General features: G+C 38.5%; 1 long non-coding RNA gene across 4 annotated transcripts in view; it reads right to left on the bottom strand.

Annotated features, from left to right (window-relative positions):
* Positions 1 to 26790, bottom strand: part of LOC131194475 (uncharacterized) — a 36596-nt gene that overhangs the window by 3300 nt on the left and 6506 nt on the right. For 2 of the 4 annotated variants that reach the window (XR_009154193.1, XR_009154194.1), the window contains exons 2-3: positions 16728 to 16933; positions 13465 to 13652 (exon numbers count right to left, since the gene is read on the bottom strand). This is a non-coding gene — a long non-coding RNA (uncharacterized LOC131194475). Of the gene's footprint in view, positions 1 to 11993; positions 13829 to 16727; positions 16934 to 26790 lie in introns of those variants that run through there. The other 2 variants (XR_009154195.1, XR_009154192.1) reach the window with 2 other exon arrangements.

Below are 26790 nucleotides of genomic sequence, written 5' to 3'. Positions count from 1 at the left end.
ATCACATTAGTTCATAAATACGTCTCATTTACCCCTGTTTTGCTCTGTTTTCAAATCATCCCTTGCAAAACGAATACAACCTCACAGGAACTCCATTATCAGAGTCAAAATAAGAAATGCTTTGATTAAAAAGAAAACTCATTCAGCCAGTTCCATTCTGTAAACTATGGGCATTTCATTACTTTAAATACATTAAAAGCCGAACAAACCTCAAAATGTACCTTCTCAACGCATTGATGTATTTTCAATATAGCATTGTTGTTGTTGTTGTTATCCGCAATATTGTATAGCCTCACATAATGATTTACAGTCCTAACATCTTCTGTATTGACATAAAATATCGACTACAGTCAGTAGTACACATATTGTTTACAGTCTTTGTATCTGATCATCACAGTCTTTCCCTCCAGCTTTACATGTGATAATTAATTTGAGCTTTGGATAATATGTCATACTTTAGGATTTCAGACTTAGCCCTTGTAGCTCTTGAAAGGTTACAGAAATCTATTATGGCACCATTAAATGCCTCTGATTGATGACCTGTGGATGTAAGTCAGGTATTATTACTTTTGACTTATTTCTTTCCATTGTTTCTTCAAAATCTAACTCAATTGATGAGAGGTCATGCTAATTTTCATAATTTCAATGACCTGCTCACATTTGTAGCTTGCTTTTTAAATCCATTAGTTTCTGATTATTCTGTCAGAAAAGGGTTTTTCATTTGCAGCTAAAACATTTCAGCAAACAAAGGTCAGTTTGAGCAATGCTCATCCTTCCTTCATTTCAGTTATGTGCGCAAAGCTTCTTCAGTCACTTAGTCAAGTAGCATAATAGCAAGGTTGGTTGAAAGGAGATGGACAGAAATAGAGGACCACTAGACGTAATAACTTTCTCTGGAGAATCAAATTGTCAGAAAGTAAAACTGAGTTCTATCTCCTTTCCTACTTCATCTCTTGATTGGTATCATGATAGCACTTAGTACTACTGTCTAGCAATTTCTCTCTCACAGAATGTCCCTCCCACTAAAGAGGTTTATATTTCTCTACTTTAACCTCAGTCTGTCTGTGGGTTTTCTTTTTTCTCGCTCTCTCTTAGTGACTTACTTTATGTTGAAGGTAGCAGAGAATTCTATCACTCCTCTTCTGTTCTTCAGTTTTCCTTCCTCTCTAAGCCAGTGGTTAAAAAAAAATTTATTACAAGTTCTGTGGGTGTGGCTTGGTGGGCATGGAATGGCTTGGTGGGCATGGCTTGGTGGGCGTGGCAGGGGAAGGATACTGTAAAATCTCCATTCCCTCCCTTCTCCAGGGGAAGATTACTGCAAAATCCGCATTTTCTCCTGATCAGCTGGGGAGGCAGAGAATAGGGGCCAGAGGTGGTATTTACTGCTTCTACGAACTGCTCAAAACTTCCACTACCGATTCTCCAGAACTGGTCATAACCTGCTGAATACCACCTCTGCTCTAAACCTCTGTGAATGCTCACACTTCACATTCTGGAAAACTCCATCAGAGAGATGACATCCATCCTAATTTCTTTCACTGGGATTTAATTAAAGTGTGCAAAGGGAAGTAGGCTATAGAGCCCTAGAAATACAATTGCACAATGGCCATTGTGTTAATGAACGTCGATAGCAAGAGATCCTGAAATTCAAAAGTAAAAGCAAATGTCCTTAACAAATTAAATGAGAAATGGTAGTGAAGAAAAGCAAGGCACTATTAATATCAGACTCTAAATGATGGTAATCTTCCTTTTGATCAAATGGTATTGGAAGGATTTGCAGCCAAATAAAAATTATCTGCTAGTCTTTGCTTGCTTAGCTGGTAATAAATGCCAGCATGATTTTTCCCCCTTACTTCTGCAAACCCAGGACCAATGCAAAAAGCAAAACAATTTAATAGTTTGAAATAATTGTGTATGAAAAAAATTAAAGTGTATTGTTCTTTAATGCTAAGAGACTAGTCCTTCAGTATTGAAAAGATGCAACTTATAAAAGGCTCATTACAGGCATATGGTTATGTAAGGAGAATTACTATTTAAATGAACAACCTATACTGAATTTAAGAAATTCTGTGCACATAAGTATGAAGAACCTAAATATAATGGAATATAAAGGAATGTATTCTTGTTGTTTACTCTGGTTTTTTGCTACTATATTTTGGTTGGTTGTTTAAATAAAGGCAATTGTGAAAGAATTTATGTAAAAATAACCTTGCCCTGAGGAAATTATGTGACAAATTCTCATTAAACAAATTATTCCTTGTCTTTCTATATGGGGTTAAAAATCATATCCATCAGAATTTGCAGGTGAAAGTCCATTTATTAGGAAAACGAATGAATGAATGCATGAATGAATGAATGAATGAATGAATGAATGAATGAATGAATGAATGAATGAATGAATCTCCACGTGAAATATGCTGAATGATCTGAAAACTGTCTTATTAACCAAGGTAGCAGAATGTATCAGATTCATATTGATTGGCACCTCACTAACTATAACTGTTCATTCTCTGGCTGGTAGTTAAGGCCAGGCTAATTAAACTTTGTGATATTTTTCCTGGAGTAAGCAATCATCTAAAGGCCCTTGTTCTTATTCCTCTGGTGGTTCCATGCATCAAGACTTATAGCAGGACAGTACAAAGTTCTGTCCTGAAAAATAAAAACTGGGCAGGGTTACAAGCCAAAATCCTTCATTATTTTCCAGCAAAAAGCCAAGCAAACAAGACCACAAATAGAATATAGTAGTAACATAACTGCAATTGGTGAGTATATCTCTTAAAACAAGCAAGATCTGATTATTTGATTGAGAAAATTGATTCAATTGTTACTTTTAATTCACTCCAAAATTTAAGATTTGGAAGTCCACATTTATATTTTAAGTTGGCTGGAATTCAGTTCAGATTTCTGAATCAATCTAAAAAAAAATGTGCATAGCATTCCAACAGAATACAGAAGACTAAATTATTAAAGGTACAGCAACCAGCATTAGAATTGCCAATGAAAATACTGAAGAGATGGACCGCTTCTTCCTTTTAGAATAGAGTATCAACAATAAAGGAACCAGCACTCAAATAAATATTTCATAGTGTAAAATGTGGTTCAAAAAGCCATGAAGGGCTTGAAAAAGACATTCTGTTGCCAGGAGATATCTACAAAGATCAGAACTTTGCTGGCAATCATTTGCAATTTTTGGCATATGACAGTCTACAGAAGCAAAAGCTGAATTTTGAAGAAGCAAGTAGACGGAATATAATGTTGGGAAAGGTGGAAGACAAGGAAGAGAATGGTCAGCAATAGGAACAATTGAGTCAATTACAGAGGATATGAGTTTACCATATCCTCTGTAATTGAGAAGAGTTTGAGAAGAGATCATTCTGGAGAAAATCTATGTGGTCAATAAAATTGGCTCCAACTTGATAGCACATAATCATCAGTCAGTAAATCACAATAATAATACCAATGTCTTCTTCAGTTTTATCCAAGTCACAATCTATAGAAGTTCTGGATCCCCCACCAACACAGCCAACCAAATGGTATAGTCTAGTGCCATGATGGCGAACCTATGGCATGAATGCCAGAGGTGGCACGCAAGCCATTGCCCCAGTTCAACTCTGCCATGCATGCACTTGCGCCTCCCGCTGACCAGATGGCTTTCGGGTCTCTGCAGCGCATGCACGGGGGCCTACATGTGCATGGGGGGGCACGTGCACATGCATGAGGGCGGGGCATGTGCATGGGGCCGCATGTGCGGTTGCTGTGCACACATTGCATTTGGGGGATTTGGAAAAAGTTAGTCATCATGGTCTAGTGCCTCTGATCTTTCTCACTCCTGTTATTTTCTCAATTTCTGTTTGCCTAATGATTTATTATATTTACAAGATTGCATTTTTTCAGAAGTTTTCTTCAGTGCTTCAAGCATGGGGAATTTTTTGTTAGCTTTTCCCCCACCAAGCTTTGCCTTTATTGTCCCTTTCTATGTAATATTTGTCTATTTTTTCTCACACACGCAGCCACTTCTTATCTTCGTTTGCCAGTATTTGTTAGACATTACAGTCTGTCGCTTGCTCAGCTGCTGTGCTTCAAAATCATTCCTCATTTCTCTTTGTGTTCATTGTCAACATTTGTGACACTTCTTTACACCTTCTGATGACTCATACCTCATTTGGTTCCTATCCTGTGCATGGGCAAATAGCTGCAGAATGGTTCCCTGTGGACCAGTGTTAGCTTTGGGAAGAAACACACACTCGTCTCTTTAACAGGTTTTTCTTTTTTAATTGGGAGGCACAAGGCAGCAATATCAATGCAATATACAGTATTACTGACTCAATAATAATTTTTGATCCCACATATGGGAAACATTGCACATTGGATGTAGTGCATTTATTCTGACACCACCTGCCATGGGCTCTATATACCTGTATAAATTAATCTTGGGTAGAGAACGTGTCTTGCATTTTTTTCCCCTACCAGTTCTCAGTTAGTCTAATGAAAGGTAATTTGATTTAAAAAAATTTTGTAAGTTGAATTGCCGCGAAATTTTTATGGAACAAGTGTGGTGCTCCCCACTTTTTTAATCATTAGGTGGCCATCAGGGGTGTCTCTGTGACAGTCTTGCCTTTAATTAACCTTCACTCTAGCAGCCAGCAGCTCTCCTGACTTTTCCCATTTCAGTGCATTCCCAGCATAATCTTCATGAAGAAAATCCTTCTGTGATGCTTTCTGAGCTCTTTGCCTGCAGATTTGGGCGAGCTTTTCAAAAGGCCATTTGTGTTTATTTGAGCAGATCTCGGAAAGGGTGTTTTGGTTCGGCAAGCTTGGATTGAAGCAGTCATCTGAAGCAGCAGCAGCGGCTCCTTCCCACTGGAGTAAAACACAGCTGGCATTTGAGCCTCGGGTTGCAGCCAGTGAATTTCTGAGCTGAGGTACTGTCTTAAATTGCCTCCTGCAATGATCTGCATTAAGAGAATACCTCAGCATGGGAAAGCACTGCTTTGCACAGCTCTTGTATTTATATCCTTCCTAAACTGTTGTCATTTTTTTCACTCCATCAGCATTTTCCAATTCCTCTGTTCAAAGGGTGATTCTCCATTCCCCCTCCATTCTCCATTCCATTCCTCCATTCCCCCCCACCCACCCCCAATTCCATGCCTCAAGTTTCGTAACTTGAAGCTCTATGTTTCCCCCACTAATAATGGCTAGATTCTCCCATGAAACATAGGGTATATTTTGTTTTGCTTATCATGAATTTTACTTCACTCGGTGTTCGTTTACTCATTTGAAGTTTATGTTGTTTTGTGTATCACTTGAGCAAAAATGTGACTGGTAACCAGTGGTTATAAATCTGATTTAAACGAGGAAACTCTTAGGCGGGGAAACTGGACAGGGAGGTTGAAATGTTTTGTGTAGCATTGTTCATTTCTAGCAACTGCATTTCTAGCAACTGCAGCATTTCAATGCACACCGACATGCTGAAGAATAAAGCCTTGATAATGAGGTTGATGTTTGATGTAGTTAATACCGGTAATCTTGATAAAATTGGTAGACTGGTTTTCTTCTTTGGGCATCCTCTTCTACTACACCTTACTAATACCCATAGAGATTCAAGCATAGCTTGCCAATAGTTTTTCCTTCTATATTCTAATTCATCTGGAATACTCCTGGCCCTCAAAAGACCTTTGATCTGCCACTGATATTGGCACGTTCATTCTTTTGCTTACAGCTAGTCCTCCTCAAATCCTACCTGCTTTCTTTCCATTTGCAAGTAAGTAAGTAAATGTTCAGGAACTTCTCACTTGCCTTTTTTCTTCTTCTGCCTGCTTCTTTTGCTTTCTCTAGTTTCCTGTTCTTGCAAGGCTGAAGGGCAGGGCAACATGCTAGCAACAGAACAACTTGTAATGGCAGAATCTTTATCCTCACTTCTCCATAGCTGAGATTACCCTGCCCAATTTATGAAAATGTTTGGGAGTGGAATGTTGTTTATATGTTCAAAAGTGCATATGGAAATGAATTTGCATGAGTGTCTGTTTACAGGTACACTGTTTACTTATTGCTTTGCATCGCATGCCCATAAACTAAAGATTGGCCATTCTTATTCTGGCTAATCAGTAGTAGAATGAGATGGCCCAAGGCTTAACCTGGAGCACTTCATAGATGGCAATAAATTTTGTTTCAAAATATGGTAATGCAGATTTTCTGCTTTGGGGCTTATTTTGTTGAATGGGACATCATGCTTGTAACTATATCTCTCCATCCCACCTCCACTCCTGGTCATATAAGGTCAAATGAAAGTATAGAAGAAGGTTCATATTTCCCACAGAAAGGACTGGAGGCTGAATTAATCCTGCAGAAATAGCCTCATCTCTGGCTGTAGTCCTGACCGAGGGATTCACCTCTAAAACAAGAACTCATGATGTTGCATTCCTCATAGAAGCTGCCAATTCTTTCGGACATCAGCACATTCAGTCCTGATTTTGCTAATGCTTCATACACCATTAACCTCCTATGTCTGTGCAGTGGGCTGTTCAGAGACTTCATTTTGATAAACATAGCTAATTGTGAGGGTTTTTTTCAGGCAAGCTGTATAAAGCTACAAGAGACATTTCACTTCTTGTCCCAGATAAATAAACAAGCAAGCTAAATACTGGGTTTTGATTTTGACTGCATAAAGCAGTGTGAAGTTAGCAGTGTTGTGGTTCAGTTCTTATAGAAGTGATATTTTATCTTCATTCATTTCCATTCAAAAGTCTTGAATTCATATGCAGCTTGCATTCAGGATCGAAGGGGCTTTGGGCAAGAATATGTGCAATTTTATGGAGAGACTGCAATCATAAAGGATTTTTGTTTGTTTGAAAAGAGTTGATTTGTTAAAAGTAAAGGGGAGACTTGTTATCATCTAGGGTGAACATGTGATAAAGCAAAAAAATTTGGAGTATGATTCATATTTTAATTGAGAAAATTTTGAAAATAAAGATAAAGATGAAATCAGAAATTTTCCTTTTGGACCTAATGAAAAAAGACTTGGAGAAAAAGAATTAGAACTTTGCTACTATATATGTTGACAGCATAAGGCTGTTGCCATGCACAAATATGGAAGGACACTGATTCCCACCATGGACAAATGGTTGCAGAAGCTGATGGAGTTGGCCGAAATGGCAAAATTGACTATTTTGATAAAAGACAAAGACTATAAATACTTTTGTTTCCATGTGGAGACTGTTTATGAACTTTGTGTTTGAAATGGAAAAGAATGAAACTTTGGTTTGGGGTTTTACCAATTAGACTGATAGATCCTTATATTTATTTATTTATTTATTTAATCATATTTAAAGAAATTACTAGTCTATATTATTATGAAGAAACAAAGAGCTGTGATTTGATGTTAATGCCTTGTTTTACTGCAACAAAAAGAGTCAGAAGTCAATGCTTCTTTTTATTTTTCCTAATCCTTCCTCATTTTTCTCCCCCCCTTCTTCCTCATTGTTTTCCTATTTTCTTTTGTATTTTGTATCTTATTTCATCTTATAACTCAATAAAAATATTAACAAGAAAAAAGTTGATTTGTTAATGTAACTTTCTTTTGTATTTATTATTAAACCTCTGCTTTACCTTGATTTTTAAGGCTGTTGTAATAAAGTAGTTAGACTAAAGGTAAATTAGCATTGATTTTTTTGGGTCTAACAACCCAATAATAATCTCTCATTTAGTTCTCGCTTTGATTTACATTATATTGACACAAGAATGGTACACAGGAACTGTAAATTGATTATTTAATTTCTTTTCAAATTTTTGCACAGCAACATATCTATTATTTATTGATTTATTTGATTTTATTTCATTGTCTTTTTAATCTTCTTTATTTGTTTATTGGCAATTATTTTAGAATGATTTAATTAAAGGATGGAATAGAGTTTTCATCAATATGTAATTGAAGTCATTTGGAGCACAGTTAGAGTTACTGAGGAAAGAACAGAAAAAAGAAACCAAAGAGGAATCCCATTCCTTATGCACAGGTCCATAGCCACGTTATCTCCAAACAATTAAACAATACGAATGTTTTCATTTGATTTGCCTATCTAGCACTTTCTGTTAATTAAGATGTATCTCTTGGTGGCAGGTTCTGGTTTCAAGAAGCCATTTGACCATGGAGCAGGACAACAATCCAGATGTTGCTGCATCAAGGGACCAATTCGCTCAAACTGGAGATTAGAATGAAGACTCATATGTCTTGGTTTTCACATTTCTTTCTCAACTCTTTCTTTTCTTTACAAAATAAAAAGCACTGGAGGAACAAGTCTTCTGGCCTTAAATGTCTCTCTTTTAAAAGAACAAATGCTGAGCATGCTAACTCAATCGATTATAAACCTCTTGGTTACAGTTAAGATGGCTTACGCTAAACTTAGACTTGGGAACTTCATCTTTTGGATTCAAGTCTTTTGACAACTCAAACTTAGTATAACTGATTCTGTAATGGATGCTTGGTTGCAGAATCTCCTCCCTTGACATCACAGATTCCTTAGTTGTTGTTTTTTCAATCAGACACTTCCTGTACTTTGAGGAAATGGCAGTCCGCTTGCTAGATTATATTTTATATACAATACTTTGCGTACCATGTTCTGTTCCCTATATTCCATCAACACAATACAAAAGTTAAATTGCATCTGCTAGCTTCATCATTGGCAGAAAAAACAACACACGTATATAACTCTATCTGTTACTTTCCCAGTCTTGCATATAGTGAGATACATGTGTACAAACTGGCTATGTTCACACATTTTTCGCCTGGTAACTGAATTGTCTTATTTTTTTTGTTTGCACAAGTCATTGAACCAGAAACTAATCGAAGTGACTGGGCTAATACAGGTTACTAAGCAGTTATAACAACTAACCAAGATTAACACTGAACAAACTTAATAGAGTGAACGTAGTTGTTAACTCTTTAACCGATCTGGTTTAATATGTTATTTGGAAACAGTCATTTGGAGCTACAGGCCTAATTCCATTCCATTTTGTAGTACGCAAGGATTAAACCACTTTATAATGCCTTAGTAAGGCCACACTTGGAATACTGCATTCAGTTTTGGTCACCACAATGTAAAAAAGATGTTGAGACTCTAGAAAGAGTGCAGAGAAGAGCAACAAAGATGATTAGGGGACTGGAGGCTAAAACATATGAAGAACGGTTGCAGGAACTTGGTATGTCTAGTTTAATGAAAAGAAGGACTAGGGGAGACATGTTAGCAGTGTTCCAATATCTCAGGGGTTGCCACAAAGAAGAGGGAGTCAAACTATTCTCCAAAGCACCTGAGGGTAGAACAAGAAGCAATGGGTGGAAACTAATCAAGGAGAGAAGCAACTTAGAACTAAGGAGAAATTTCTTGATAGAACAATCAATAAATGGAACAACTTGCCTGCAGAAGTTGTGAATGCTCCAACACTGGAAATTTTTAAGAAAATGTTGGATAGCCATTTGTCAGAAATGGTGTAGGGTTTCCTGCCTCGGCAGGGGGTTGGACTAGAAGACCTCCAAGGTCCCTTCCAACTCTGTTGTTGTTATGTTATGTTATGTTATGTTATGTTATGCTATGCTATGCTATGCTATGCTATGCTATGCTATGCTATGCTATGCTATGCTATGCTATGCTATGCTATGTTATGTTAAACACGTATATGAAAATTGGATCATATAAGTTTTCTGTTCTTAGTACAAAACCTAGCATGTATGTTCAAGGCATAACTCTACAATTCAGGTTAGAATTCCAGCTTGATCCTGAGCTGCAATAAAGTAAAAATATAATAAAATATATTCAAAAAACAATGCTAGATTTAAATATCCTTTCACAACCCAGTGAACATACCCAGTCTAAGTGCCTGTTGTGACCCAGGCCCAAGTAGGTAATAATAAACTGAATCTGTGGGGGGGAAAATGCATGCATTAGGAACAGGCTCCTCCTGTTCCTCTGTCTCACTACTATCAGTCACTGGAGGCTCTGGAGTCCGCACCTCACTTCCCGATAGCCCTGGCCTCACCTCAGCCTCATCGCTGTCCGACTCCAACAATGCCAGCCAGTCTCTCATGCACATTTCAAGGAGATCTGGTAGGATATAAAAGACTATAACACAGTATCAACCTTGAGCACTGAACCTGAACAATGGATCTCACTGTACACTTCTATGACATAATTTTCAATTTCAAGTTCAATATCAACCTGACCCTTTACACTTATTAAGAAAAGAGAGAGAAATAAAAAATGCATTTTAACTGCAAGAGCTGAAGTGAGTCCTCTGAAATGTTGTGATTTATAAGTAGGGCCTATGACTGATTTACCAATGCCTCCTGCTGCATTATCTGTCAAGGGAGCATCTGTTCAAATTTGATTGGCTGCTTTTGCAGGTGCTGGAGTTTGTGTGAAAAAAAATAATCCTTCTCCATAGACTATTTATTTTTATATAATGTTCAGCTTTTTATGGAAAGAATTGCTACAAAGGCATTTTTTTAATAATGCTGGGAATACCTATAAATATTTCTGAACTTCATCAAAGGTCTGCTACTAAAAGTATTGGGGTGGGCTGCTTTGTTTGTTTGTTTCCCAAGTACCATCCATTTTCTGCTATAAAACCAAGAGGATTCTTTATCTGAAAAGTTAAATGTTTCATTGCTGTAGTTAAAATATTTACTCATAGTGGTGTAAAGTTCAACTACCATTTATTTTTCCAATATATTAAGAATTAATGCAGGAAGCTACTTTAGACTAAGTCAACACAAACATGGATATATAATATCTTACTAGTTTCTTTCTTCTGTAGTCTTCAAGAAAGAGTTGATTTGCTGATGCTTAATTAGAACTCTAAAACATTTGGAATTCAATTACAAAAAGATGTTTAGAACCTGGGAAAGGATGGCGCTACCTTAAAATGGTGCAGACAGGTATTTCAAAGCACCCTTTGATGATTGATTCCAAAGCAGGGGTGAAATGCTCCCAGTTCGGACTGGATCACCAGATCCAGTACTGATGGCAGCAGGTGGTTCGGAGAACCGTTAGCAAAAATCCCTGCCCCCACCCCAATGCCCAGCTGAGCCGTGCGATCATCAGAGGTGTTTTTTTTTCCTTTTAAAAGCATTTTTACTTCAGCCGAAAAAATGCTTTTAAAAGTAAAAAAAAAGCCTCTGATGATTGCGCAGCTCAGCTCGGATTGTCAGAACCCTTTAACTCTTCAGGCAAAGAGGCTGTAAAAATGCTTTTAAAGGGTTCTGATGATCAGGGAACTCAGCTGGGATCATCAGAACCTTTTAAAAGCATTTTTTAACAAAAAATGCTTTTAAAAGTAAAAAAAAGTTGGCCACACCCACCCAGTCACATTAACCCCCCAAGCCACGCCCACAGAACCGGTAGTATCAAATTTTACATTTCACTGCTGTTCCAAAGTAGTGCAAGTACTACTCAACAAAGTAAGATACAACAATAAAGCTTCCCTAAATACTTTAAGACAGCCTTCCCCAAGGACACTCATATTCCAAGGACATGTTGGCTTTTGGAGAATACCAGGTTGGGATACTATCCACAGTAGCAATATAAAGAAAATAGTCATCAATTGCCAAGAAATTCTCTTTTTGAGCCCATTGGGGAAGTGAAGAGATATAAAGGAAGAAATTTTGCCCCAAATCCAATATGGAGAAAGGCACTTAACCAAACCTTGTAGGCTCTTCTAGAAATGCAAGAGATGATTTTAAATATTTGAATGAAAATACTCATTGAATTAAAAAAAAAATGATTTTGAGGGAGAAACAATAGGGAGAAAGAATACCTTCCCTGCCTCCTTTCTTGTTATGTTGTATGAACAGAATTCACTCGTCAGGCGATTTATATACTAAGGTTTGCCAGCCTGTAAAATCTGTATCCACATAATTAGTCTGATATGACTTGATTGAAGTTCTAAGATTTCATGTCATATAATCAGGCAACATAGTAATTTCAGAAATGGTGAAAGGTTCAGCACTAATATTGTTTTCATGCACTGCATATCTAACTAGTATAATATATGCCATACAAAGAAATAAATCTGCAATTCCCAATACATAATTATATTGTTTTTCCTACTTTATTGAAGACAGAATAAAACTAAAAAATCTTTACTAAAATACGTTTTTATGTGTAATATTTTTGAGTCTCAGAGTCTGAATCTGTTATATAAATTAAACTAAAAATACTCTCCCTCTTGTTCTTTCCCTCATAACCAAAAATGTAATGCTGTAATAAATCAAACAGACGACTTACACAAAGTTGCTCAGATGAATCTTATGTCAATAACTTTTGCCTCTGCCACACAGAACTTTGGGCATATGTGATTGGATGCAGAGAGTAGAAGTTCCACTGGTTCAGACCAAGGACAGTAAATTTTTACGAAGTATCACCCATTTTCATAACCCCATATTCACAGTGGATGGGTAAAAACACCAATGCATATTTGGTGGATTTCAAAAAAAAATCAGTTCTTTGAATTACAGCAGGGATGTCAAACCCAAGGCCTAGAGGCCAGATCCGGCCTGTGAAGTGCTTAGATCTGGCCTGCAGGGCTGCTGTGGTAACAGCAAAGGATTGGCCCACAGTGCCTCTGCGAGCAGAAATGGAGATAGGAAGGGTTGCGTGCAGCACTCCCACGCTCCGTTTTTGGCCACGATGGCCTCCTGCAGCCCTCTGCCAGTGAAAATGGAGCCTCAACAAGTGACATCAATCTGGCCATGCCCATCCTGACCACACCTATTCCAGCCACACTTACTTCCATCTCCTTGAGGTCAAACACAACCCTGATGTGGCCCTCAATGAAATAGAGTTTCATTGAGGGCCATAATCATAATCAGTTGCATAATCATCCAAAATAACTAAGGAAAAACATCATGTGTGGAACGAGCTGCCGGTGGGACTCCGTCTTCTCCCTGATCTTTGGACCTTTAAACGCGAGCTCAAGACTTTCTTTTTTCACCAAGCGGGGCTGGCCTGATTGATTGATTTTAATAATTGGGGATTTTAGCGGGCTTTTAACAGGGGTTTTATCTTTGTATTTTTATCTAATAGTTTTAAGTATACAGCAGTTTAATTAGATTTTTAATTTTGTTATGGTATTTTAAATGGTTTTTGTATTATTGTCGTTTTATTTGCTGTACACCGCCCTGAGTCTTCGGAGAAGGGCGGTATAAAAATGTGAATAATAAATAAATAAATAAATAAATTAGAATCACATTTCTTTTGCTTCCTCAATGGGTAAACAGTTAAGAATAGAAGAGAAAGTAAAATTAAATTCTGAGCATTGTTTTAACCCCTATAAACCAATAATGAATGACTACAACAGGAGGAAGAGAAGAAAGAGTTTTTTTTGGGAGTCACCCTTGATTTTAATTGCTGAAGGCATCTACTTCAAGATAGCATCTAGCAAAGAAAGGCCTTCTACTTTAACACTTTGTATCCCCACCTTTGAGGTTGCCATCTTCCTGGTTCTTTTACTTCATGGAAATATTTGCATCTTGAAGGTCAATGAAGAGCTGATGCAGTGCAGAGCACAATCTCCAATGTGGCGCTGAATAGCAGGAGGCTGCTCTGCATCAGTGAACCGAATCAAAAGGTATTTTGTTGAAGCCTTGATTGACGCTTTGCCCAGGCCTGCAAAACAGTCACAAGACCAAAGCAACAGTCTCAAAAAGCAGTGTGTTAAGGAGGTCTCAGAAAAAGGTGGACAATGACCAGGACATATCCTCCACAATGATTCTGTGTGACCCGTGGACTCTCCTCTTCACTGTTGTCAAACATCAGCACACATTTTGGCACCGTCCCAAGAACTAAGATGACAAGTGAAACAAATGGCAAATTTGCCACAAAATAGACAGATTTTATCAAATAATTTAAAATTATATTTTCTCCACAGCCAAAAAACAAAACAAAAGGAAAAAAAACCTTACATGATTAACAGTCATTATATTTTCTGAATTAAGTCATCTTTGCTGTCCACCTCAAAGGGAGCAATGATCCTCCAGAGCAATGGAGCAATGGCTGTTCTACCAGAACCTCCCCATTAGACTCCTAAGAAGTCTCTGCCCTGCCACAAGGCAATATGTTGCCTTGTTCTTTCATATATTAAGATGAGTGTCAAGAAGTGCTTACATGCAGGTATCAAAATGTCAGATCCTCCTGCAATATATGATAAGCAATGGGCTCTCTCGTAAATAACTTGTGTCTCTTAGTGTGATTCATAGGTGAAAAATCTTGGCATCACTAAACTGTTCTTCTTTATGAAGAAAGTGTGAACTGATCAGCAAATCCAGAGGGATAAATACATTTTAAGAAGTCCTAGTCTCAAATAGTCAGGGTTTAGAAATTCAGCCATCTAAGCATCACCACAATTAACAAAAAGGAGACTAAGAGATGTTATCATATAATCCTTTGTCAGTCTTTTGAGTGGTGTGGTGGCCTTGAGGTAGAGCTCTCGCCTCACTCACAATCTGGAGGCTGTGAGTTCTATCCTAGGTAGAGGCAGATATTTCTCTCTCTGGGCACAATGAGAATATATCTGCTGAATATAACTCCACATTGGTGATAGGAAGGACGTCCAGCCAATAATCCCTCAGATCCATTCAGTTGCCCAGACTCTATCCCACAAGGGATTATGGGGTCATTAAAAGATGATGATCCTTTGTCAGTCTTTTGATTATTGTTCCTAATAATACAAGGTCCATCTCTTGGATTGGATTAAAGGCCTAACTAAATCAATATTATGTTCCCTGTCTTAAGCTACATTCCCATGGAAAAATTATAAAGCAGACATGAGCTCAATGCCATCACAGTTGTTTTCCAGTGATTAACAGTGAATACTATTACTAAAGACAACATTAGAAATAATATGCAACAATTATCTGGTCCACCATGAATCTTTTAACTAAATATTTTGAGATCTGGGTCATCTTGCAAACAAAAATTTTAAATAAGTAAAATCGGCATCTTTAAAATCTCTACTGATTTCCTTCAATTTCTATTTTAATATTTAGCAGCTGACTCCCTTGGTAATTTGCAAGAATAACACAGTGAAACTAAAATGTAACAAACTTTCAATTAAAATTTACTTTAAAACCCATCAGCCAATACAATTAAAAGCTACAGAAGCAGATAAATTTAATGGTAGCAGAACTGATATGGTACAATCCACTCCACTATTCATTAATAAATCCATAGGCATGAACCTGGGCTATAATGGACATAAAATTATTTTTACTCCTTGCTAAAAGCCTGCTAATTTGTTGCTGCCTGCTCTGTTTTGGAATATGGCTGCCATTACAGAAAATATTTTATTCTAATGTTGTTAGCAAGATTTCTTTTTTCCAGTATTGAACAAGGTTTGTTCTTGCAAGTGTTCAGATATATCTTAGTAAATTGTGATATTTTTTCATTTCTGTTTTCAGGGATTATAGTTAATAAAAGCATCTGTGCTATCAATCTGAATTGTATTTTTAGGATTTTTTAAAATACTATGATGTATTACTTTCCAGTATTTGGGGGGAGGGGGGTTGCTACATAACCAGACATATAGTAGAAAGTTTCTTCAACATTTTCAACAAAGATCCATCCATACTGTTAGATACTTTTTCGATCTTGGCAATCATTGACAGAGTTATATAGCATCTGTAAAACAGCAATTTGCCCTTACAATAAATGATAACTTGAAGTAAATTTTATTGATTTTTTTTCCCTTTAGTTTTCCAATTCATCTAGTATGATTGAATCTTTGAAGTTTTGTAAAAGCATAAGGCTGGCAGAAAAAGATCAGAAAACATGCATTTAAGATACAGAACATGAAGTATTCACTGAAGAATACAGATAAATACAAACTAATTCTATAACAATTAAAGAACCAAAACGAAAAAAAAAGAAAATTAGAATTGGGCATCAAACCACTAAGGATAATGGCCCAATATTACAAGAAGGTAGAAGAAGGACTGGTGGAAATACTAATGAAGACAATGAATGAAATTCAAATAACAGTAACAAAGGTATGGGAGGCAGAAGATATAACCTTAATGCACAAAGGGAGTCTCAGTCATAGAGACAATTTTATTTATTGAACACTGATTATATAAATTATTTACTATTAAATCTGTTGAGTGTCCAAGACAGAATATTTTCAAATTAGAACCTACTACACCAAAAGGTGATAATCCAAAGAGGAGCGTGATAGAGAACAATGGGTTTATCATAAAACGTACTGCAAATATCAACTTTAAGAAAAGAACTGTGGTGGAAAGTAGTCTAGAGATCCAGAGAGAGTGGCTGCAATTCAGAGGACCAATACACAATAAAGTCCAGATAGTTTGGTTGGGAGAAAGAGGGTCAAGTTTGCTCCTCCCTAAAATTTCACAGAATGATGTAAATAGTAGGTTTAGTTTGGCAAGATTTCTGTCTATAGGTGAAGAAACTAGGAAACTACTTAAAAGGAACTCTGCACCTTTTTCTTGGCTTCTGGAACACAATGGAAGTGATATTTTAGGTGTGAAAAAAGCCTTTGATAACTTGGAAAGAATATTTCTATTGGAAGTTCTAGACCACGAGTGTCAAACTCACAGCGTCACGTTGCCATCACATGACTTTTAACAATGTTTCCCCACTTCCCAGAGTTGGGGTGGCCATGGCCTGCGCATGATGCATCCGGCCCATGGGCCACCAGTTTGACCAGTAGTGGGTTCCACTTACCTTCACTACCGGTTCAGAACTATGAGCTTGCGCATGGCGCTTCTGTGCATGCGCAGAACCTTCTACGCATGCGCAGAGCATCTGTGGTGACGTCCGGACGAGTTGGCAGAGCCTCCTGTTGCCACCACTGCCAGTTCACCAGAACTGGGGTGAACTGGTAGAAACCCACCACTGATTTTGACACCATGTTCTAGACAAAATAAATCCTAGAGACGAATGGATGGAAAGCATATGTCAACAGCAAACAGCAAAGATTACCATGGAATTCTAGCAAACAAGACTCAAAAAGATACATGAACAATCAGGATTAAAAGTCAGTGAGAGAAATACAAGATGAAATACTATGATGTAGTATTAACAATGTCACAACCACAACACTCTATATGACAATTGATTCATGTAATCAAAGACTTTGGCTGCTTTTCTTAAGATCAGTTTTGAATTTCAGATAAAAATATGCCGGACTGGCAAAGAGCAATAAACAGACTTAGATGTTGGGGTGGGGGAAAACAAGCCCTGCGAGGCTCAAAAGAAGGCGATGTAGTAACGTTTTGCAATCTCAGACTGCATTACAGAATGAATTTCTTATTATGGACAACAAGATGGATAACATTTCTGAACATTTCTGAAAATGTCAATTATAGAAAGAGCAGGATTAATTAATAGACTTTATGGTTGTACATGTAAAGAGGACCCAAATTGTTGGGGGCAATATGATGATACTATAAACAGCTCAGAGAGTGCTGTGAAACACTATGGAGGGTATATAAGTCTAAGTCAGAATTCTGGGAGTTGAAGTCCACAAGTCTTAAAGTCGCCAAGTTTGGTCTAAGTGTTATTGCTATATTGTAACCAAAGAAGAAAAGAATTTGATTGGTGGCAGATAAGAATTTATTTTTTAAAAAAATGAAATTTCTAAAAATAACACTAAGTCCAGCGTCTCATCATTAGTATCACTGTTAAATTCTTTTTACTCTAAGGACAAATACAGTTAAAAATAACAAATTATACATGCTATTAGGACAGGTCTGGATTTAGGAAAAAATATTAAACCACAAGAATTTTCCAGTGAAGGAAGACTCTTTGCCATAAATAACATATCTGTATCTAATATAGGTAGTCCTCGACTTACGACCACAATTGAGCCCAAAATTTACGTCGTTATGTGAGACATTTGTTCAGTGAGTTTTGCCCCATTTTACAACCTTTCTTGCTTCAGTTGTTAAGTGAATCGCTGCAGTTGATAAATTAGTAACACAGTTGTTAAGTAAATCTGCGTAAATCACAGTTGTGAAATAAAATTCCACATTGATTTTGCTTGTCAAAAGGTAACCATGTGACCTTGGGACACAGGAACAGTCATAAATTTGAACCAATTGCCAAGTGTCTGAATTTTGTTCACATGATCATGGGCTGCTACAAAGGTCATAAGTGTGAAAAATGATCATAACTCACTTTTTTTTCAGTTTCGTTGTAACTTTGAACAGTCACTAAATGAACTGTTGTAAGTCACCTGTATTCTATTTCCAACTATTTCTAACCTTCTATTGTAGTCCAAAGCGGCCTTTTGTAGCTTTCTCCTTCCAAATGTAATTAGGATATAATTCCCAGCCAAATATTAATGATTCAGTCTTAGAGGTGTCCAGTGGGGGAGACATATGAATCACAGACTATGAACTTATCATCCTTGATTTAGATATACTATTATTCATTTTGAGATAAAATTTTATTTTAAGCTGAAACTTGAATTGGTATAAGCCAGGGGTGTCAAACTCAAGGCCTGGGGGCTGGATCCGGCCAGCAGGGTGCTTCTAGAGCTGGCCCACAGGGTCGCCCTGGAAACAGCGAAGGATTGACCCGCAGTGCCTGCCAGCGAAAGCGGAGCTCATGAGGTCTGCATATGTCCCTCCCTAGCTCTGTTTTTGCTGGCAGAGGGTTGCAGGAGGCCACTTACGGGACCGTCTGCTGCCACCGAATGCCTCTCACCGACCCGTGCGCTCTCACAGAGAGGGACTCCTCAGGGTGCCGTCAGCCAGGCAGTGCCGACTGGCGACACCCAAGGGAAGGGCCTTTTCTGTGGGGGCTCCCACCCTCTGGAATGAGCTTCCCCCAGGACTTCACCAACTTCCTGACCTTCGAACCTTCCGCCGCGAGCTTAAGACACATCTATTTATCTGCGCAGGACTGGACTAGAATTTTTAAATTTTTAAATGTTTAAATTTTAAATCTGGTTTTAAATGGGGTTTTATTGTTTATATCTCTATTTTAAATATTCGGCCTATGTAATAAGTTTTTTAAATTAATGTTTTATTCTGTATATATATATGTTTTTATATGGCTGTAAACCGCCCTGAGTCCCTAGGGAGATAGGGCGGTATAAAAGTGTGAATAATAAATAAATTTATTTATTTTATTTATTTATTCAAATTTATATACCGCCCTATCTCCCGAAGGACTCAGGGCGGTGTACAGGCATTTAAAAGACATATAAATACAATATAAAACAATTAAAAACTGATTCTAACAAGCCCAGAATTTAGAATTAAAATATCAAATAAAACCCAATTTAAAACCAATAATTTAAAATCTAGCTCAGCCCTGCACAATTAAATAAATACGCTTTTAAGCTCGCGGAAGGTCCGAGGTCCAAAGCTGACGAAGTCCGGGGTAGTTCATTCCACCCCACAGAGAAGGCCCTTCCTGGGTGTCGCCAGACGACATTGCCGCGCCGACAGCACCCTGAGGAGACCCTCTGTGAGAGCGCACGGTCGGTGAGAGATATTCGTAGCAGTAGGCGGTCCCGTAAGTAGCCCGCCCAATGCCATGGAGCGCTTTAAAGGTGGTCACCAAACCTGAAGCGCACCCGAAAGCCACAGGTAGCCAGTGCAGCCTGCGCAGGATGGTGTTATACGGGAGCCACGAGGGCTCCATCTATCACCCGCAGCCGCATTCTGACTAACTGTAGCCTCCGGATGCCCTTCAAGGGGAGCCCCATGTAGAGAGCATTGCAGTAATCCAGGCGAGACGTCACGACTGCGTGAGTGACCGTGCATAGGGCATCCCGGTCCAGAAAGGGGCGCAACTGGCGTACCAGGCGAACCTGGTAGAACGCTCTCCTGGAGACGGCCGTCAAATGGTCTTCTAGAGACAGCCGTTCATCCAGGAGGACGCCTAAGTTGCGGACCCTTTCCATCGGGGCCAATGACTCGCCACCGATGGTCAGCCGCGGATTTAGCTGACTGTATCGGGATGCCGGCATCCACAGCCACTCTGTCTTGGAGGGATTGAGCTTGAGCCTATTTCTCCCCATCCAGACCCGTACGGCCTCCAGGCACCGGGACAGCACTTCGATAGCTTAAATAAATAAATAAATAAAATTGCAGCTAAAAACAGAGCTCAGGAGCCCATTTTTGCTGGCAGAACATTCGGGCCTCCACAAGCGTCCCCGACACAAGTGACGTCAAGCTGGCCACGCCCACCCAACCATACCTGACCTGGCCCTCCATGGTCAAACACAATCATGATGCGGCCCTCAATGAAATCAAGTTTGTCACCCCTGGTATAAGCAAATGCTGGCATTCAAATTAGTGATGTAATGGATAGAAACAGATATATGAATACTTAGTTACCCCTCCCCCCTCCTTCCCCCAGTTCTCATCTACAACTTTAGGTAAGTCTTTGCAATGGAGACTTTTCTACAGAGTTTTGAACAGGGAATATTTTCACATGTTAAATGCACCTGGACTTTCCAAAAGTGGTGAAGGATCTGCACTGCAAAGCATATTGGGGTAAGATGTTTGTCAGTGGAGGGGAAGGTAGAGCTGATCTCCTCCTCCCTTATTGCTTGAGCAACCTGAATAACTCCGTAGAACTATTAAGAAAGTGGCATTTGAATATAATTATTATGAAAATGTGAATTCTAATCATTGAATTCTGACTATTCTGTCAAACCACATCAATCTATGTAGTCGCTGGGAATAAAAAATGACTTGATGTCACATAGCTGAAGTGGTATTCAATTGGATCTATACAAGGATTTTGCAGCACCCAAAAAATAAACTTCTGGCAAGTAGCTTCATGAACATTCTTCCAACAAAATCTGGCATTTCCAAAACATTTAATAAAATGGAACCTAAGAAGTGCTAGGTTTCACAAGCACTTGAATCGTTTTCAAAAGCCAAGATGGGACGAGAATTGCTTTAAACAGGACCAATTTATTCTTAAAATGGTTACAAATAGAGATAAGACTAACTGAGAATGTTTCATTCAAGTTCTTATTAATACAAGTGTCATTTATAAATGAGAGATAATTTGCTCCTGTTTATTTTTAGAAGATCAGAGAACTTGTCGCAACAGTGACATCAAGTGGCTAAGCAGAGTGCCCAGCTGCAGTTCTGCAAAAGTTTTTCTGGGCTGTCTATAAATACACACACCATTTCATTTTACCTGTAATAGAATAGCATTTAGTTTTAATAAAAAGTTTTTATACATCTGTTTTAAATTTGGCCATGCTATGTGGAGGAAAAAAGTAAACGCATTAAACTTCTTAAAGATTTAATGCACCTATTTTAGGACAATGCTTATTCAACAACCTAATAAAAAGGCAGACTTTAATATTTCTAAAAATGGCGATTTTGCTATTGTAATTTGGCAAGGTGAGTTTGGGAGAGGCATCGCTGGCTACTTCCAAAGTACAGGTTGTCCTCAACTTACAACAGTTCATTTAGTGACCACTCAAAGTTACAACATCACTGGAAAAAGTGGGATTCTGACACGACCATTGCAGTATCTCGTGGTCATGTGATCAACAGTCAGAGACTTGGCAACTAACTTATATTTATGACAGTTGCAATGTCCCAGGGTCATGTGACCACCTTTTGCAACCTTCTGACAAGCAAAATCTATGGGGAAGCCAGATTCACTTAACAATCATGTCACTAACTTAATGACTGCAGCGATTCACTTAACAACAGTGGCAAGAAAGGTCGTAAAAGGGGGCAAAACTCCCTTAACTCATTTACCAACAGAAATTTTGGACTCAATTGTGGTTGTAAGTCAAGGACTACCTGTACATATAAACTGCTCTCCATGTAAACATGCTAATTTCAGCCTCAAATCAATGGAATGTGCTTTAAGATGCCAATGAGATAGAGAGAGAGAGAGCACACAGTTTTTGACAATCAAAAGGATGAAAATAAAGCAAAATAATAAGAGCCTGAATAAGAGGAAGAAGTAGTATAGGAAGCAGCAACTTTCATAATATTTTGTTATATTTTTAAAAGTAGAAGGGCAATTTTTATTATATAATCCACTTAATAATGTAAGAATGCAATCATATTCTCTACTGCAAACTTAAATGCAATTAATGAACTGGCTAAAAAAAGCATCACCTGGGACAAGAGGTGATGGTTTCAGTTATTCTTTTTTTAAAAATTGAAATAACTATAGAACAAAAGTATTGTATACAACACAAACAAAAGAGTAGAAGAAAGAAAAAGACTTCATTAGATATCTGTATTATACCAGCCTGTTCAGGTCATCATAGCTAAATAATAGTGAAAATTGGATATCCAATTATTCCTTAATATTTTATTTATTTATTTATTTATTATTTAAATTTTTATACCGCCCTTCTCCCGAAGGACTCAGGGCGGTTCACAGCCTGGTAAAAATACAAAATAATACAATATACATACGATTAAAATATAATTAAAAAACTTATTGAATTGGCCACGGTTAAAAATTTAGAATAAAACCCATTAAAAAACCCATAAGTTTAAAAACTAACCCAGTCCAGCGCAGATGAATAGGTGAGTTTTAAGCTCGCGACGAAAGGTTCGGAGGTCCGGAAGTTGACGGAGTCCTGGGGAGTTCGCTCCAGAGGGCGGAGCCCCACAGAGAAGGCCCTTCCTGGGCGCCGCCAGACGACACTGTCGCGCCGACGCCACGCTGAGGTGTCCCTCTGTGAGAGCGCACGGGTCGGTGAGAGGTATTCGGTAGCAGCAGGCGGTCCCGTAGATAGCCCGGCCCTATGCCATGGAGCGCTTTGAAGACGTTCACCAACACCTTGAAGCGCACCCGGAAGGCCACAGGTAGCCAGTGCAGCCTGCGCAGGATAGGTGTCACGTGGGAGCCACGAGGCTCCTCTATCACCAGCAGCTGCATTCTGGACTAACTGAAGCCTCCGGATGCCCCTCAAGGGGAGCCCCATGTAGAGAGCATTGCAGTAATCCAGACGAGACGTCACAAGGGCGTGAGTGACTGTGCATAAGGCATCCCGGTCTAGAAAGGGGCGCAGCTGGCGCACCAGGCGAACCTGGTGGAAAGCTCTCCTGGAGACGGCCGCCAGGTGGTCTTCAAAAGACAGCCGTTCATCCAGGAGAACGCCCAAGTTGCGCACCCTCTCCATCGGGGCCAATGACTCGCTCCCAACAGTCAGCCGTGGACTCAGCTGACTGTACCGGGATGCCGGCATCCACAGCCACTCCGTCTTGGAGGGATTGAGCTGGAGCCTGTTTCTCCCCATCCAGACCCGTACGGCTTCCAGACACCGGGACAGCACTTCGATAGCTTCATTGGGGTGGCCCGGTGTGGAAAAGTACAGCTGGGTGTCATCAGCGTACAGCTGGTACCTCACACCGAAGCCACTGATGATCTCACCCAGCGGCTTCATGTAGATGTTGAACAGGAGGGGCGAGAGAATCGACCCCTGCCCCCCCGCCAACACCGTCTGTGACCGGTCGGAGAGATAGGAGGAGAACCACCGATAGACGGTGCCTCTCACTCCCAATCCCTCCAACCGGCGCAGCAGGATACCATGGTCGATGGTATCGAAAGCCGCTGAGAGGTCTAATAGGACCAGGGCAGAGGAACATGAATGGAATCCAGAATGGATCATACTAATTGTAACAGTCTAGAAAACTTTCTTGATTATTGAGGACTATCAAGAAGGAATCTTAAGTGCCAGTGAATGAAGAGGTTCTATGATGCAGCCTAGACTAGACTAATCTCTATTAAGCACATTTTAAGTGTGTTGCTAATAGTCCTTTTAAAATGTTGTTCCTGGTATTATCAGATAAAAAAAGAGAGAGTATTAAACACATTTGTTAGCTTATCTCCCCTCCAATAACTTCAGGATAGTTAAGCAAGTTACAATCTCCCCATTAATCATGTTTATGTTTCCTGTCCTTTAACGAATATGGCATTTTATACTGTCTTAATTTAGATACGTGTAGAGAGGATTGTCATCAATGAAAACTAATTATACTACTATAGTACCACAAGATGGCAGTCAAGATATGTAAAATACATTACTATAAGGTTTTTCCAGTCTGGTATAACTATCTTCCATAATAATTCCATAATCAATGGAATTGGTATAATCAATAGAATGCTGACTGGCAGATTACAGAAACTGGATTTTAACATATTTCAAAACCTCAGATTTTGGGATGCCAAAGCGGGCAAATCTTACTCTTGTAGGGAAAGACCCACAAACAAATGCACTATATTTTTCTGATAGCATGTAAATAGATTAGGCAGGTTTGTAAACTTTTGTTCATAAACTCAAGGTCCATTTTTATTTTGTCTTTTTGCTATTAAATAAACTATCCAGTTTATTTAAGGTAGTTTTCCTCTTACTTCTCTTCTCCTGCATGAGCAGCAAGCTATAAAAACTATCCACCACTGGAATGGATATTTTGAGTGCAAATTCTGGACTCAGAGCCTGGACTCATTAGGTGAAATATTGGAAGCTCTCTTCCCAGCAGAATAACAACACTACTCAGCTGAACTCCCCAGAGTAAAACTTTGTTTCTTACAAAGTCTTCTTTTCTCTGTAAGTCTAGTGCTTTCCTCATTCACTCATTTTCCCATGGGTGCCATTCTGTGCTTCTTTAGAGTTTTGAAGAGACTATTTCTGTTCATAGGTAAGGAAAGAGGTTGTTATACCTCTGTCTCCATGCTTGCAGGAAGCAGTTTTACACACTCACTCTCAGGTTAAATCATAATATTTTTTTTCTATAAACTTCCTGTCTAATCTTCAAACCCACAAGTCACAAGTTATTTTTTCTCATTTGTAGAAAGAGATTTCCAGTCACTAATAAACATACCTGTTAATCTTTCACTAATCAAACAAGTTAATTTAGCCATTTCCACTAGTTCTGTCATCTTCAACAACCATTTCTCCAGCAATCCTCACAACTCCTCAGTGAAACTATGGATTAAATAACTGGCCAAAGATCAGTCAGGAAGCTTTGTACCTGAGAAAAGATTTAGTCTTAGATTATCATGGTTCCGATTTTATACTCTAAATAATTACAATAATTTTTCTCCATGCATATTTCCTTTCGAAGTGTGGACTTTGCAATGTCCTATAGGTTTCTATTTTTAATGAATGGAAGCAATTTTAGAAACATGGAAAAATAATATTTTTCACTGACTTTTTCCAAACCGTGGGAAATACCCAACTGTGGACATTTTTGATGTTATTACTAGAAGAAGAGCATGGGAGCCAGTGAAAACTTGTTTCATAGCCCTGTCATCACTTTGAATTGGCTCCATGAGAAGGCCACTGCAAGACTTCTACCTGAATACACAATATGTCCTCACACAGATTATGAGACAAGTACTCAATGAAGTCTTTCTCAATGAAGCTTTTCTCTTTGACGCTATTTGCTGGTGAGGGATAATGGAAGTGAATCCAACAGGGCACCGCATTGGGAAAGGCTGATCCTGTGGCTGTATTCAATAGTAGTGTTTGAAATAAATCTGGGGGATCATGATTGACTTCTAATAGCATATTTTTTAAATTAGGTTGATATAATCTTGGAATTAGTAAATTATACATATTTATAGACCCCTCACATCCTGGACATAAACTGTTTCAACTCCTACCCTCAAAACGACGCTACAGAGCACTGCACACCAGAACAACTAGACACAAGAACAGTTTTTTCCCGAACGCCATCACTCTGCTAAACAAATAATTCCCTCAACACTGTCAAATTATTTACTAAATCTGCACTACTATTAATCTTCTCATCGTTCCCATCACCCATCTCCTTCCACTTATGACTGTAACTTTGTTGCTTGTATCCTTTATATTGATATTGTTTCCTGATTGCTTAATTGTAGCCTATGACTATCATTAAGTGTTATATCATTAAGTGTTAAATTTGTACCCTATGACTATCATTAAGTGTTTTAAGTGTTGTACCTTGATGAAAGTATCTTTTCTTTTATGTACACTGAGAGCATATGCACTAAAGACAAATTCCTTGTGTGTCCAATCACACTTGGCCAATAAAAAATTCAATTCTATTCTATTCAAACATATACATTATGTATTTAGTTATTTGTCTATCAAACTTCTACCCTGCTGCAATCAAGTGGTATGTACATCTCACAGTCAGTGGAGTGGGAGTAGCCAGGCAGCCGTGGCCAATTGTTCCCATTTTGTTCCCAGTCATAGTCAACAACTTAACCACACCTATTTTGCTCCACAGCAAACTGAACTCAAATAAGTTTATTAACCAAGGTTTTTATACAATAGTTCCTCAGTGACTGAGTGAGAAACTAAAGGTTTGAATATCTAATAAGAAGGTAATGTTAGATGAGATGTGCAGATCTTTTAGAAGTACTTTGCTTTGCTGAATTAGAGTGTGACGTGACTGCACAACTTTGTTAGGTATTTGCTGTTCACATGCCAGAACCTCTGACATCAAGCAAAGTGTTTTGTCAGAGTAGATCAACTTTTCCTGAATCTTTAAGGCAGAACTATTTCCCTTCATTAATTAAATTGCAGCACTGAGTTACCGCTCAGGTTCACCACACCCCTGCAACAAAATAAAACCCAGTTGAATCCTGACTGATTTACATTTGTCCAACAGACAGCAATGCATCTGCAAATAGCATGAAGACTGGGAAATTCACCTTGGAGTCATACAATAAGTCATTGTTATTATCTCAAGTTTATCCTATTAAACATTATCCCATTGAGGTTAACATCTGGAAAGGAAAGGAGATCCTGACTGTTGAAGAATGGATTTTAAAACTGACTGAA

Source organism: Ahaetulla prasina, chromosome 3 (genome assembly GCF_028640845.1).
Source record: "Ahaetulla prasina isolate Xishuangbanna chromosome 3, ASM2864084v1, whole genome shotgun sequence".
NCBI lineage: Eukaryota > Metazoa > Chordata > Lepidosauria > Squamata > Colubridae > Ahaetulla > Ahaetulla prasina.
This window is presented reverse-complemented; position numbering and strand designations above follow the sequence as displayed.